The sequence below is a fragment of the Leuciscus leuciscus genome (assembly GCF_965113295.1).
Source record: "Leuciscus leuciscus genome assembly, chromosome: 1".
Lineage (NCBI taxonomy): Eukaryota > Metazoa > Chordata > Actinopteri > Cypriniformes > Leuciscidae > Leuciscus > Leuciscus leuciscus.
Window position 1 is genome coordinate 79,276,355 of NC_138725.1, and position 16,439 is coordinate 79,292,793.

The 16,439-nt window shown below is 38.0% G+C and overlaps 2 protein-coding genes across 3 annotated transcripts in view; one reads left to right on the plus strand and one right to left on the minus strand.

Moving 5' to 3' along the window:
• The first annotated feature begins 1,822 nt into the window (after positions 1 to 1,822).
• Positions 1,823 to 16,439, plus strand: part of LOC309510979 (uncharacterized protein) — a 120,182-nt gene continuing 105,565 nt past the window's right edge. For both annotated transcript variants that reach the window (XR_014210454.1, XR_014210455.1), the window contains exon 1: positions 1,823 to 1,847. The gene's annotated coding sequence lies outside the window, so the exon portion shown is untranslated. The remainder of the gene's footprint in view (positions 1,848 to 16,439) is intronic.
• LOC309511319 (zinc finger protein 862-like) overlaps positions 8,861 to 16,439 on the minus strand; it is a 210,061-nt gene continuing 202,482 nt past the window's right edge. Inside the window, exon 2 of the mRNA XM_082186436.1 lies at positions 8,861 to 8,942. The gene's annotated coding sequence lies outside the window, so the exon portion shown is untranslated. The remainder of the gene's footprint in view (positions 8,943 to 16,439) is intronic.

The window sequence follows — 16,439 nt, forward strand, 5'->3', positions numbered from 1 at the left end:
TGTTCTGAAATGGTTTTATTATAATATACTGTATATCGTTATCGCAAGAGGCTGCAATGTATATCACAATATAGATTTTAGGCCATATCGCCCATCCCTAATTGATAGCCTATAGTAGTTGATAATAACATAGGCCTACCTAATGTTGCCTACGGACGGTAACAGTACAGTAGTAACCTTTTACAGTCTATGAGTAGAACAGCTTTCTCAAGCAGTTTGTGATGCATTTTGGAAACAGGAGATGAGCCCCTGGTCTAATGCGCCACCTGGCTTGAGAAACCCGTTCTCAAAGACTTACTTTTATAGTCATTATTTGGGTAGCACACATATTCTGAATGCCTTCGGCAGAATTCAAATGAGCCATTTTAATCTAGATTAATCTAGATTAATTTCAAAATTAATCTAGATTAATCTAGATTAAAAAAAAATTAATCTATGCCCACCTCTAATATATATATAGATAAATAGATAGATAGATAGATTTTTTTTTTTTTTTTTTTTTTTATATATATTTTTTTGTATATGAAAAACTTAAAAGAAATTCTTTGGATTGCATTGTAAAAGTTAGATATATTATGTTGTACAAAGACAGTGCTGCTATAATTAATTAAGTAAACCTAACTCAGAAATTGGGCTCTATATGAGTTCAGTGATTCAGGTCAAATGATTTTGAAATAATGATTATGTTAAAACACAACCAACACCATCAGATCATCCCAACTAAACCCAACACTGATCACCATAATGGTGACTTAAAATGACGTCTGTCTGTTATTCAAATATTTTTGATAAAAAAATTGTTGTAAATTTTACTCATTTTAAATGGTTAACTTTTAAGGAATTAATTTGATAAATTATTACTCAATTCTAATTTGTTACATTTAATAATATTGCTTGTAATCTGTTGCCACAATATTATTGAGTAGATATAGCGTATTCATTTTTACAAAAGCAAACTTTGTTTTAATGATTACTTCATTGTTAATCACAAGGTTCAAACCTAGTCATCTGTCTAGTTTAATTTCCCAAATTTGTTCTTTTTACACTCACACAACCAAAGTCAAAGGGATATGGCAACACAACATACAACAATCAAAAACACAGGACAAAATGTTTTAGTAAATTGTGTTTCAAGGTGTTAGCATGTTAGGCCTAAAAAGAGAAATAAGATTAGATGATAAAAACATGGTTGGTTTAATATACAGTTTACTATTTTATTTATTAAAAAATCTATCACAAGCCTTAGCCACCAAATGCCCCCTGGCCCACTCAAGGTATTTGTACCCCTCAGGTCCCAGCAAGTTCTCACCAAGGTGGTAGGACCCAGCAAGCAATTTCAACACTTTGCATACTTTGATTATTTGTGTAGCCTTCCAGAGAATAAATATGCACATGCTTTGCAATTCATCCATTTGGGTTATCATGCAATCAAACTAATCAAGAGTTCTAGACTTTGATGGGTTCTTGTTATTTATTTTCATGTTGCTGTTCTCATGATTGCTGTATGAGATTTTTATAGACAACTATGCCTAGGGTCTTGAAGTTCTATCACACCACATGTAGCCACTTACATATATGCTTACTTGGCATATGTAACTCTTTAGGTATTTACAACACCACTCGTCACTATGATGAAAGTGTGAAAATTTGTTATAAGAAGAAGTTTATATTAGTTCAAGTTTTCTCTGTGTGGATGTATAGTTCTGTTCCAGTGATGTTCTATGACTAAACCTTGAAGGGAAAATATATCACCTATGGGGTCAAAGCCTGTTTCCCAATGGTATCTGCTGAAGCCTTTGCTGGAGGCATATATACCCCTCGGGTCCCAGCAAGTTTTCACCAAGGTGGTAGGACCCAGAGATCCATTGCACCACTTTGCATACCTTGTTTATTTGTGTAGCCTGCCCTCCATATAATAAATATGCACTTGCTTTGCAATTCATCCATTGGGTTATTATGCAATCAAACTAATCAAGAGTTCTAGACTTTGCCGGGTTCTTCTTATTTGTTTTCATGTTGCTGTTCTCATGATTGCTGTATGAGATTTTTATAATAATAATAATAATATGTTTATTTTCTATAGCGCCTTTCAAGAGCCCAAGGTCGCTTCACAATGCAATACAAATAGCAAACAAACAGCAAGCAAACAGATACAAAGGCCATCTGCTTATAACAGACAAACAGATGGAAACAAGCATACACTAATTGACGTGAATCAAAGAAAAACATATTGTACTATTTATCAAAATATACTGTTGTGGAAATATTTATATTTTCTTTGTATTTTATTTTCAATGATTTAACAAATGAAATGCCATACATTTATTTGGCTGTATTTTGAGTTTCTTTTATGATATTGGTACAGCTGCAAGGGTGTGTGTGTGACTTCAGAGTTGAGAAGATTAGGGGGTTAGGGGAGCCACAGGGGTTCCTCTGTTTCGTTTGTTTAGTGGGGGCTGTAATAGATAGCTTTTGAAAAGAACACTATAAAGAAGCTGGCCCACCTCTGCTCTGGGTCTCACTCCGCCTGCAGCTGGTCTGTGGATGGATTGGGAACATTTCTTGCAAGAAATAAAAATCTTTTAAGGACAATTTGATCCTGATGTCTCTTATGCTGTGATGCTGTTATTGTTAATTATTGTTTTGCTTTTACAATACAATTACGACAAAGTATGTAGCAAATAGAGCTGAGAAAGTGGAGAACAGAGAAAACAGTGTTGAGGATACTTATTTATTGGGCAAGCTTGAAGATATGAGTTTTAAGTTGTTTTTTGAAGGTCCGGATGTTGTCGGTCGCACGAAGATTCTAGACAACTATGCCTAGGGTCTTTTAGTTCTATCACACCACATGTAGCCACTTAGATGTTTTCTTACTTGGCATATGTAACTCTTTAGGTATTTACAACACCACTGGTCACTATATGATTAAAGTGTGAAAATGAATTGTAAGAAGAAGTTTATATTAGTTCAAGTTTGCTCTGTGTGGATGTACAGATGGTAACCAACCAGAATGCCTATTACCGCCGCGGCAAAAATAAACCAGTCGCATTTCAAAGTCATTCGCGAAATGACCACCAGGTGGCGCAAAGGGATATTGTGCAAAACAGCAGCATTTACTGCATTTTTTTCAATTGCCGTAAGTGGGGTTAATGTCAATTAACAGTAAGGATGAAATACTACAACTATGGTAAACAGAATAGAACATTTTATAAGGCCAGAAAAATAGAATAACAAGTTAAAAATAGAGATGATAACAATATAAACTGTATTTCATTTTGTAGGCCTAGACGTCGGTGGGCGACAAGCCTATTCCCCGGGGAGCAGTGCGATTAAAAAAAAACCCACAAAAACAAATTTAATACCAAAAATAACAAACAAAAGTAAATTATGTGCAATGAAGCTGATTATTTGTACTATTCTATTGAGGAATGAGACGAATGAAGAGCGCTTCTCGCTGTGAGCGAACACACATTGGAACGTTTGGGCATTTCTCAACGAGTAAAGTCATGGCCGAGTGGTAGAATTTAAGTTTCGATCATTTAGGTGACACGGGTTCAAATCCAGAACCAACTTGGACCACTGTAATTTTTATATTAGCCTATTAATGCATTTTATAGCCTATTATTGGATGCAGAGAGATTTGTCTAGTTCTAAAACTCTGTTACACCATAGTTTTTTGCTTATATTTATAAAATAAAATTACCATGCATTTCCATTTTACACTAAGGAACAAATTTCAATGACACTACTTCTGTAGCCTATAATAATTCCAATCGTAATTTCAAGAGCAGTTCTGTTAAAATGTTTTAAATATATATATATATATATATATATATATACTCTATATATATATATATATATATATCAATGCTAATTCAATAGACCATATAAAATATATAAAATAAAGATATGCAACAGGCACGTTTAAACGACAAACAATAAAATCAGAACCAGTATTCTGTTACGTTCATGGTTCCAGTGGCAGTAATGCATGCACGGCTTTTCACAAAATGTCACAAAGCGTTTTGAGATTGTTTTGAATGAAATATTGAAGTTTATAATTAAGTGTTTTGGCACACCACGACGAGTGGCACTATGCATCGTTCTAAAGCCAGGTTTTATTCTGGCATGTTGAATTAGTGTTCGACAAACGCGGCGGCGCGTTCATTTGGATTTATTTTTCTCTTAACAGCTAAAATAACTTAATAGGCTACTCTGTAGTTTTTCGGTCATACAGATAAGAGTATAGTATAGCCTACATCATTCAAAACTGTAAACTTTTATTCATATTCGGCTAACGACAAAAGTCTGTCGGTCGTCTCTGTCTCCGGGAACTGCGCGTCACAAAAATGAACCGAACGGCACTTGCCTCAGCTCAGTCAAGATACGAAATCGGCTATGTCTAAAGCCTGATTATGTAATCCATATGAAACCGAGAGGTACAGAGGATCTACTCAAACATGTTTAGCTATCATGTAAGCACTTCCCAATGAGGAAAGGACAAGGAAAGGGTGAAAATCTCGCTCTAATTAAATGTAGGCTAAATCGCCCTGAATTAAATTGTAAAAACAGATCAAATAAATGTAGGCTATTTGTCAATGTTGCGATATTGTTTCATTTAAGTTCATAATTATTCTATAAATGTTATTTAGTTTAACAGCAGCACAAAGCAATGTGGTTCGAGATTTATTTGAATAAAAAAATAAAAAACTTTATTCACAAATCGCACCTTGGTTGTAAGGATTCAAAGATCCCTGTGGAATTTAATATTGAGTTGAACATTTTGTTCATGACAACAAATGAACATGCGTTTGAAGATTGTATTTAGTTTTGCTTGGAAAAAGCTGGCCCAAACTGAAGTAGCGTTTTAATTCTTCAATTATTGAAATAATTAAATATTTAGTAATAAACATTTATGACAGAAATATTACTACACAGCCTAAATTATTTAATTCCTTCATTATCAACACTTGAATAGCCTATTGCTAATGTAGGCCCTATAACTTATTAAATTATAAATATTGTAGTTTTATTGATTGTATTTAAAGGTTTTCCACACACAATTTCAATTTAGCAGATACAGAGCTCTTTAATTCAAGATCAACCTTGTTTTATTGTAATGTGAATTCAGCAAGGCATGCTGTGTCTTTGAAGCAACAAAAGCTATTTGTTACAGTTTTTTCTTTTGTGATTTGTGTGGATGACACGCAGCAGCATATACAGCATTATCAGCTGTATGGTGTGTTTTTACCCTGAAATGTTTAATTTCGAGAGAGACCCGGCGCGCGCAGTGAGGGAGACAAAAGAAACGTACTAAAAAAAGATCCAGCGCGATCGAGAGAGAGGCAAAGAAAAACGCCTGTTCTTAATTTATGTTGCTTTGAACTATTTTCGTTTTGTACCGTTTTAATTTTTTAACTTAGCTGCAATTTCTTTGACAATAGAAATTTTAAATGTTGCAAGAATAAGATTCTGTGCTTCTTATTTTGCATCGCAAAGGGAATAAACTCTATCGATGCAACCCTGTTTTAAATAAATAAACTTTCCCGACACTTTATGTAAACCTTGAAATGTGCGATGGGTTTTCAAACTTAATTTTATTTTTATTTTACATTTTCATTTTTTTTTTTTTTTTTGAAAGCAATACTGAAAGTATTTTTCTGATTTGTTCTATCTGTTTTGAAAAATGTCTTCCGTTGCTTTGGCCGGGTATCACTGTCGGTCATCTCAAATTCATGAATGATAAAAAAATAAAAAAATAAAAAAAATTAGCAGATTAAAGACGAGCTTCATCATCTTCATTTTCTGGTGCGATCAGCTGACAGTCTTCCTTCATCAGATGTGTCGTCTTTGCATCGACTCAACTGGAATGTAGCAAATTTATGTTGTAATGTACAATTGATAATTAAATAAGATGCTTGACTTTAATAAACAGATACATATTTAAGCATCAAGAATGGAAAAACATAAACACTGTTGGCTACACTGAGATTCGATCTCAGATCGCATTAAGCTCCGAGAGGCTCATGTTGTTGCGTTGACCACAGAGTTATCGTCTGAATACTGTTAACCCCCTGGGGTTGGCGGTATCGCTGGCGATACCAGCTCGCTTTTTTTTTATCAGTGTAAAAGAGACTCAAAAATACTCTGTTGACTTTGATTTTCCATAGGAGTTTCATACATCAATCGATCCTGTTAAGTGTGTATTATTTTTGTGTATACTCACAATAAAAACAAAGTGTTGTGCTTTTTGCCCAATAAAGAAAAATAAACACGAAGCGAGTTCTGCCTTCTCTCTGTCAGTTAAGTCCATTCTGAAACGCGTCCGAAAATGAACCATAACTCAGCGAATACTCAGTCAAACAGTCACACAGGCACACAGGCATGAAGCTTGAACTCTCTTCTTTTAAATTAAGTAATTTTTATTAAAAAAAGTTTATGTAATATGAATGAAAAGAGAGAGATGTCAGTCGTTCTCATCTCAGCTCATTATGTTTTAATTTGACTCCGTCCACGGAGAGCGCGCGCTATTCAAACGCAAATGTGAGGCGATCCTGCAATCCTGTGAAACGCCCACATCAGCTGGATGCTGTGAGGAATAATACTATTTTAATAATAATCCTGGAAAATTTACCTCAGAAGTGCTGGAAGTTTCATTTCGAGGAGAAACGGATCCAGCTGAGGAATAGGTCAGTTCTATATTTTCTTTGTTCTAATCGCAATAGTGTCTGTACACGCAAAAAATTTTTTTTAAATATGAATCGCGTTTCTGCATGTGAATGAATGAATGCACAGATGCGTGCTGTTGTGTAGCTACTACAGCTGGCAAAAATACTGTTTCAAAATGAATCTCGTTTTTGTGTGTGAATGAATGAACAGCTTTTACCAAACTCTATTGCTATACTGAGATGAGTAAAAATCGACTACCCCATTATGTATTAAAAAAATTCAAAATGTCCAATCTGTGGCAAGAGAGTATCGTTAGTGAATATAATCTATTAACAGCAAATGAGCACTTTTGGACAGTGATGATATAAGTGCATAACTCTACTTTTTGCTGTTGAAAACTAGATCACCTGAACATCTTTGCTTCTGGCATTCTTTGCAACAAATTACGTGTTTTAGTAAAAGCTGTTACAAAAACCACAAACATACAAGAAAATAAGCTAAGAGTCAAACTGCCCAACTGAAGGAAACACTCATCACGATAATGGTGACCAACCATTTTCAATAAATCGTCAACATCTAAACCTTTGTTAATTCTCAATAAGAACTTCTGTAAACGTATGACAGAAATAAAGTCAGTCTGGTTAGTAATAAGGGAAGCTGGTAATGCTGTTTGTGGAGTTGTTTAATCCTCCTCTGCTGAGATCTTCACAGATTTAATGTCTTCTTTTCTCTTCAGTTGATTTCATCTAAGACTGTGTCTGAAGTCAGTTGTAGTTCTTGTGTTTCTCTTTTTTTCTGTTCTTGTTTCTCTTTCCTTCAGTGATTCTGCTTGTTGACAGCAGGTGTTCATCATTAATGCCAGATCATCACTTAATTAATCACTTAAGTATCTCATTAACTTTAACTCTGTTTCAGAGTTATTTTAAGGGCGTTTTTCCACTGGGTTCGTTTGCTGCGGTCCGAACCCGAGTACGCTAGTTCCCGGCGCCCCCCGCAGCGTTGGTCTGGTTTCACACTCAATTAGTTGTATCGAACCCAGGTGCGTTTGCAGTGATCTTACGTCATCGCAAACACACACGGAAAACGCATGGAGAATACAACTCGACTGAGCATAGCTGTAATTTGTCTCTTTTTTTTGGTGCTATTATGCACAACATAGTGAGAGACAACTACGTTTATGTTCATTACATGGTGTAATTCAGCACATATCCAGGGGACGCCGTGTTTCTGCTGCTCGCAGAAGATTTTTCACTGATGCGACAGTGATACGCATGCGCGGGATACTATACTTCCTGAACAAGCACGCACCCGAGTCCGTGTTGCTTGCACATTAACGCGAACCGCGCCACGGTTCGGGAGCAACCGAGCTCAGACCACCTCCTCCAGGTAGTCTCGGGTTCGGTACTCTAGTGCGCACCCGGGTCCGATGACAGCGTTCACATTAGCGATTTTTCATGCGAACCATGCCCCGGTCCGCACTAAACTGCCAGTGTGAAAGCGCCCTAACTCTCTGTAGAGAGGGACCAAATGTTCTCTGAGCAGAGTTAATTTAACTCTGGGGATTTTGCTGTGTACAAAAATCGGATAGATTATAAAGTTTTTACTGTAAAATACTGCCACATCAAATAAGATTATAATGTTGCCAATTTCTGCTCATATGTTAAATATATATATAGTATGTTTTGTCAAAAATAAAGTCATCAACTAAGATGTTATTATAGTGTTTGTTCCAATGTAGGATACATTCAAACTAATGAATCCTTAACTTTGAAATATGTATGATAAAATGTATACTTTAGTTTTTACAAAGAAAGATTACACTGGAAATATTGTTACAATTTTAATTGTTGTTGTAATTGTGGTGTTTGGTGTTTTAAGCCCCCAACGGCGCCTTCCAGGCAGCGAGGGGATGGGTAGGTTTAAGGTTGAGGGTAGGGTTAGCTGCCTCTAAGGAGCCATTGGGGGCTTAAAACACCATTGAGCTGTAATTGTATAACCTTTTTAATAAAATAGCAAAAAATATATATATATTTACAAGGATAGATGTAAACAAAATCTTAAAAGGTCAATATAAGCCTTCTCTTTAAATATTTTTTATTGTGTTTTATTAGTGACACATTTGGGTAGAAAATATATTCCAAATCTGAAAATACAGTATGAGACCAATTAACTGCACAATTACTAGAAATGTTTACCTTGGATATTATACAATTTGCAAGCATAATTTGTGAAAAAAAACAACAACTGTGTTTCCAACTGTGAACCAATGATATCTTTTTTTTGTCCTTGCATTCTTTCTTGTGGTCAGTCACACACCTGAATGAAAGGCCCATTATGCAGGCCATTGTCTTCTCAGGTGTGAACTATTAATTATTCATGATGGTGTAGGATTATTCACGCCCACACGCATATTGCCTTTCCAAACAAAAAGTGTCTTACAAAATTTAAATCAATGTATTGTTTTATGTGAATGATTAGGCAGGATGATTTTCATATCATTTTGAAGAAAAAACTCTAGGCGACAAAATGCATTATTCAGAAGGCTTGTGGACACATATTTAGTATGTGTTTTGTGGCCTTATTTCAGAAACTTTCATTTTTAGTTTTTTCAATAACCATGCATAAACATTATTCTCTCAAAAATACAAACATGTACATACATGTTGCTCACATATTATGGCAGCCCTGTTTGTGCTAAATAGAGTGTAATTATACCTTTGCCATTAATATGTTTATAAGCAACTGAAAAAAACACAAATGCCAGGGCATGTCAGAGCATCTCAAGGACCCCAAAAACACCTTTGGCCCCAGAGGGTTAAAGAAACAGGAGACTGTTGATTGTGTTTTTAATCAGTGTGATTTCAGGACAAATGTGTATGGCACATTTGCTGCCCACAAAAGCAGAAAGCATATGCCTCATTGTGTCACCGATTTTAAACCGCAAGTTCTGCGTTCAAGTTTAGATTCTGCCTGTTGCCATTCTAGCAATTGGGCGGGAGAGGACGCTGGCGTTGTCTGTTCGCCGCTTCTCCGTCCGAAAAAAATCCTTGTGGCAACAATTGTTGCTATTAACCAGGCTATACAGTATGTCTATCGACCAGCACTACTACGTCCAGTAAATATAACGAGTGCAAACTTCATGAATGTGTTTGTACAGATTTCGCCGATTCCAGCTGCTGTCAACTTACCAGTCTGCCTTCGCCCGGAGCTTTTTCTGTGTCTGTGTATCGCTTTTTACCATCGAGAGGTTCCTGATCAGGCTGTTGCTGAGGTTTGCGGGATTCTGTTGAGTCTGGCGGCTCTCCTCTGCTCAGCACGGGCGCTGTGGCCGGACACCAGGCCGTTTTTCCGCGAGTGGCATGATGTTCAAGTATTCCGTCACCCAACTGAGGAGTTTCAATAACTGTAACGTTCCATCATGCATACCAGTTATTAAACAACTTGGATTGCTTTGCCGGCCGCGCTACACTCACAGGAGCTGCGGCAGAAAGGTTGTTTTCTCCCGGTCTGATCACGGCATTCCATCCCTCTGGTCTGGCGCACGCCCTGTCGCATTTCCAACACGTCATCAGGGCTCTACTCTTTCCAGAATAAGTAACGCTGGAGTCTCCACGGCAACGCTGAGTACGGATCGGGAGGGAAAACGTGGAGTGGATTGAACTGTTTAATGCACAATCCATTACAAATAAATCCTGCCTTATACAGGAACATATTCTGGATAAATATCTGGATTTGGTGTGCCTTACAGAAACTTGGCACAAACCAGATGTGTTCTCTGTTTTAAATGAGACCTGTCCTCCTGGTTACTGCTACCTACAGAAAGCCTGCAATACAGGGCGCGGCGGCGGTTTGGCTGTCATCCACCGAAGTAATCTGGGCCTGTCCCCCATCACCATGCCCGAGCCATCTTCTTTTGAATACCTCGCTTTTAAGTGTAAGCCTCCTTTCTCCACAATAATATTTCTCAGTTATCGGCCACCCAGACCGAACCCGTCTTTCATCCCAGAAATGTCTAACCTTCTGACAATACTCTGTACTATGTCTGCCAACATCATAGTTCTTGGAGATATGAATATCCATGTCAGCTCCCCCACCTGTCGATTTGCAGCAGAATTTCTGCAATTACTGGACTGTTTTAATCTAACTCAACTTGTCGATGTCCCCACTCACACTAGGGGACACACACTCGATCTGGTTATTACAAACTCTGAACATCTCAGCAATCTCCGGGTTTATGATCTGGGCATTTCTGACCACAAGGTTATTTCTATGATGATGTCTTCACAGTCCATCGTCATCAAGCCTAAGCGCCAAATCTGCTTTAGAAATAAAAAAAAAATCAACTCAGATTCACTGGCATCAGACCTTCAGCATTTTCTCTCTGTTAACTGCTCACCAGTCATGGACCCTGTGGACTACTACAACAACACCCTCAAGAGCCTCCTAGATATCCATGCACCAGTAAAAACTAGAACAGTCACCTTCTCCCGAACAGCCCCCTGGTACACCAGTGAGCTCCGGAAAATGAAGGCATCTGGGCGGGCCATTGAGCGGAGATATAAAGCCACTGGTCTCACTGTCCACCAACAAGCTTTTCGGAAACACCAAAAGAAATACTCTAAGTCGCTAATAAAGGCACGGTCGTCATTCTACTCTAATATCATCAAAAAGAGTCTTGGAAACTCAAAGCAGCTGTTCTCCACCATTAATCATCTTCTAAAACCACAGACCCCCTCACTCAATGAAAACACAGAAGAACACTGCAATAACTTACTGGACTTTTTCAAAACTAAAATAGATTCTATCCGCTCTTCCATTCATGGATCCTCAACCCAATCTGCCCTATCTGTACACCCACAGCTTGCAATCGCCCACCCCCTGAAATGCTTTCCAGAAATTTCGAATCAGGAGGTCGAGATGATCATCAAAAGGATGAAACCCTCGACCCTTTTCCTACTGCTCTTGTCAAAGCAAACTCCGTTATTCTAAGCCCTCTCATTACCACTGCAATAAACCAGTCCATCCTGTCCGGCATTGTTCCATCTGCACTTAAAACCGCCATAATCAGACCACTTCTGAAAAAAACCCACTTTTGCTCCTGATATATTATCAAACTATAGGCCAATTTCAAATCTTCCGTTCATTTCAAAAGTCTTGGAAAAAGTTGTTGCAACTCATCTCCAGGACCACCTTAAAAACAACCAACTATTCGAAAAGTTCCAATCTGGTTTTCGCGCAGCTCATAGTACAGAAACAGCGCTCGTCAGAGTCACAAATGACCTACGAATGGCAGCTGATGCTGGCTCACCTTCCCTTCTCATACTGCTTGACCTGTCCTCTGCTTTCGACACTGTGGACCATGGCATTCTACTAGACCGGCTGCATCAAACCACTGGACTTACTGAAATTGCCTTGGACTGGTTCAATTCATATCTGACGGACAGAAAAGAGTACATTTCGCTTGGAAAATCAAGGTCCCAGGAACATACAGTTACCTGCGGAGTACCTCAGGGGTCGGTTCTTGGACCCATTCTCTTTATCACTTATATTCTGCCACTCGGACATGTCATCAGCCGCCATGGAGTGTTTTTTCACTGCTATGCCGACGACACTCAACTGTACATGAAATCTGATCCACAACCAACTGCAGCACCACCAACATCATCTCCGTTTTCAACTCTCACTGCCTGCCTCGAGGAGATAAAGGTGTGGATGAAACATAATTTCCTCCAACTAAACAGTTCCAAAACTGAAGCAATTCTCATTGGCACCTCGCACCAAATTCAGTCATCCTCACTTTCCGGTATAACCATTTCTGGCCAAGATATTCCCCTTTCCACAACAGTTACCAATCTCGGTGTGAGATTTGATCCACAACTCACCTTCGAAGTTCATATCAAAAACCTTTGTAAGATCTCCTTTCATCATCTCAGAAATATCGCAAAACTCCGTTCTACACTTACCTTAGCTGATGCTGAGAAACTGGTCCACGCCTTCGTCTCCTCTAGATTGGATTACTGCAATGCTCTTCTCATCGGGATCCCCAACAAGAGTCTGCAAAAGCTGCAGTACGTCCAGAACAGTGCTGCTAGGATCCTGATGAGAGTGCGAAAGTATGAACACATCACTCCCATCCTCCACACACTTCACTGGCTTCCCGTGTCTGCTAGGATCGAATATAAGGTTTCACTTCTCACTCACCAATGCATCTATGGAAATGCACCCCCCTACCTGAAAGAACTACTTACCCCTGCTTCGACAGCACGATCTCTCCGATCACAAACCTCAAACCGCCTCTTAATACCCAAAACTAAACTCTGCAAAATGGGCGATCGTGCTTTTTGCTCTGCCGCTCCCCGGATTTGGAATGCCCTCCCGGACCATATGAGGTCACCACAGACCATCGAGACTTTTAAAAAGGGACTAAAGACATTACTTTTTAGCAGATCTTACGAATTTAAAAAATTGCTTTTATAAATAAAATGTATTATTATTATTATTATTATTATTAGCAGCATAACTCGTGAGGAAGAAAGTGAAGAAGAAGAAAGCAGTCTGCCACCAGTGTTAATTTTGACAGCAAATTTTGATTTAGTTTTAGTCATAGTCTTTTGACTAAAATGCCATTTAGTTTTAGTCATATTTTAGTCATCTGAATTGTTTTAGTTTTAGTCTAGTTTTAGTCGACGAAATACAATAAGATTTTAGTCGACTAAATCTACAGTAGATTTAGTCGACTAAAATATAATGGGTTTCAATTTCTCTAAAATTTCCAAACCCATATACTCCTGGAGAAAACATATATTAACCTGCTAATATGATTTTAAAGTTTGAACGTGCAATACAGATACAGATTTAACTACTGTAACTTAAAAAATATCTTAAAATTAAATAAAACCACTTTTCCTAAAGTAGAAGAGTCTTTTTTTCAATGAATGATATATGCATTCTTTATAACTACTTGCATACATCATTCTCTATTCTTTCAAGCAGACATATTTATTTGTATGAATTAAATATAATTAATCCTTATTAAAGCTATTAACGAGCAGTGAATGCTTTTCTCTTTTTCTTTTGTTGCTTGATCAATATTAAGGACACAGACCACATTAGGTTTATTACCCACTGTCACTTTAAGACATCGGATCATGTCCAATGACATGCGGATCCAATGCACTGATGAACATAGATACACTCACAGCTGTTTAAGACATAACCGACATAATTTACGTGAATACTCTCCAAAACGGACATTTAGACATAATATTTGTGTGTATTTGTCCATTCAGACACGAAAGAAAGCTCAATTCTGTACTCGCGCGCTGTATAGGCTAGGTGTCTATGTGAATGGCTGCACGCTTCGGGTCGGGTGTGTGCGCACAGAAAACCGTACCGAATATAGCTCTTTTTTTTTGCGTCGTCACTCTTATTCAGATCTTCATGTCTGCTCTACTCATTCTCCCAGACGTTTACATGTTTTAACGTTTTATGAGACATGCAGCGCATGCGAACTCATGTGCCGCTGGGTAGATCACGTTACAGTACAATTGTGCGCATCTACCACAAATGCAGGACATCAGACTGGATCGCTTCCCAAATCATCACTATCTAACATTTTTGTCTACTTTTTATTCGTTGATGAAAATGTCAATAGATTTTCGTCATAGGTTTTGTCAAAACCTAACGAAATTAACACTGTCTGCCACTGAGGGCAGAAAGTGAACCTTTGCCAGATTTTATGGTAAAAAAAAATTGGTTCTGTGCTACTTAAGTTGGAAAGCCTGTTTCATGTATCAGGCAAGTGCATTGACCAGTTGGTGGAAGACTTACTCTTCATTTCAACAAAAGGGTCAACCGAAGCATTTAGATGTGTTATTGAACAAACGCTGAAGAAATATGACTGTGTTCTTGAAACATCAGTAGTCACAGATTTGGCAAAGGAACTTTGTGAGTCAAGTCCATTGGGCAAGTCACTTAGATTGGAGGGTCCTTTTAGTTCTTCTTATAAGAGGAAAGAGTATTATAAAGAGAACTTCAAAATTGTGGAGCCTGTTGAATATGTTATTGATGCAAAGGAAAAACAGAGTTTTCAGTATGTGCCCATTCTCAAAATGTTGTCTCATTTAATGAATGACACGGATATTTCTCAAAATGCACTGGAAAGATCTCAGATCTCTAAACAGGATGTACCAACATACAGATCTTTTCATGATGGGCTAAATTTTAAGCAAAACCCTCTTCTATCTGAAGGTGAAGATAAAATTTCCCTGATTGTATACATTGACGACTTTGAGATATGCAATCCACTCGGAACGTTCCGGAAAAAGCATAAAATCACTGCAGTGTATTGGGTGCTGGGAAATGTACCATCACTACTCCGTTCTGAGTTGTCGTCCATTTATTTGGCAGTTCTTTGCAAAGCAGAAGATGTTAAACGGCATGGATATTCACATGTGCTAAAACCCCTTTTGAAAGATCTAGGAGTGTGGAGAGAGAAGGCATTTTTATTTATAGCCTTAAAAAGAATGTCAGAGGTACAGTGATGTGTGTTGTTGCAGACAATTTAGCAGCCCATTCACTTGCTGGGTTTGTTGAAAATTTCTCCGGATCATATCCCTGCAGGTTTTGTCTTGGCCAGCGTTCAGATTTTCAGCTGAAAGAAGTACGTTCAGGTGCATTTCAGAGAAGGACAAATGAGCAACACACTCTACATGTTCAAACAGCATTAGAGGATACAAGTGTTGGCCATTCATTTGGTGTCAAAAGACAATGCATCATGACTGACAAACTGGATTTTTCCATGTTTTATCAGGATATCCACCAGATCTCCTACACAACGTTTTTGAAGGGATCGTTCCAGTAGAACTGGCTTTATGCTTGGATATTTTCATCAAAAAGAAATACTTGACAGTGGATGATATAAATGCTGCAATCCAGCATTTCCCATTTAAATGGACCGACAAAACTAACTGTCCAAAGGCATTGCCTCTGTCTTTTGGAACTCGAAATAGTATCGGCGGAAATGCCCATGAAAACTGGGCCTTGGTCAGGTTTCTTCCATTTCTCATAGGTCCAAAAATTCCAGTGGATGAACCTGCATGGTTAATTCTTATGGACCTTAAAGAAATTGTGGAACTGATAGTTTCACCAGTGCATACTCAAGAGTCCATTGGCTACCTTGATATCAAAATATCTGAGCACAGACACAGATTTTTGAGTGCATTTCCACAGCAGAAGTTGCTTCCTAAGCATCATTCCTTGGAACACTATCCGGAACTGATCCAGGCTTTTGGTCCTCTGGTGGCTATGTGGACCATGCGCTTCGTTTTTGCAGTTTTTTCAAACGTGTTGTGCGACACACCCATTCTTTCAGAAACATCTTGCTTTCGCTTGCAGTGAAACACCAGTTGTTGATGGCTTTTAATTGTCAACCTTCAGAGAACTTTCAACCATCACTTTCTGTTTCACATGTGTCCAGTGTCAATTTGGATTTGCTACATAGTGATGTACAGGAAGCAGTTCGCAAAAAATTCCCGAATCAAACATCAATAGTGTTGGCAAACACCGTATCTTGTTTACGGAACAAAATACTGTAAAGGTTCTGGCTTATGGTTCCACTGCAGGACTTCCTGATTTTGTTCAAATAAACCAACTGGTGGTTGTAACTCTTTAGGGTTCATAGTGAAAACATGTAGAGCCTGGTACAATGAGCACTTGAGGTCTTTTGAACTAGATGCACCTGACCAAGTTGAAGTACTTCTCCATGAAGA